Below are 364 nucleotides of genomic sequence, written 5' to 3' on the forward strand. Positions count from 1 at the left end.
TGATGCATGTGTTTACATGTGTGTATTCATGCATCTGCGTGATGCATGTGTTTATTTGCATGTGTGTTGTGCTTCATGTGTGTGTTCTCGCCTCCAGGCCTGTCTCCTGAGCCTCCCCCCACCTCCTCCACCTCCCACACACACACCTAAAACCGATGGCTTTGAATCACTGGCAACCCTGCTGCTAATTTATTTGCGCTGAGCATTATGGGAATTAATGTACCTGACATTCAATGACAACAGCCGGCGCTTTGTGGCCCTTTTTACATTTCAACACATTCCTGCCGTACACACGGCTGCCTATTGAAACACGTCCATCTTCCCCACCTAGCTGAAAAGAAGAAACACACAGACACAGACACAG

This window comes from Morone saxatilis, unplaced genomic scaffold (assembly GCF_004916995.1).
Source record: "Morone saxatilis isolate NCDOM2014 unplaced genomic scaffold, NCSU_SB_2.0 Contig6, whole genome shotgun sequence".
In the NCBI taxonomy this organism is placed as follows: domain Eukaryota; kingdom Metazoa; phylum Chordata; class Actinopteri; family Moronidae; genus Morone; species Morone saxatilis.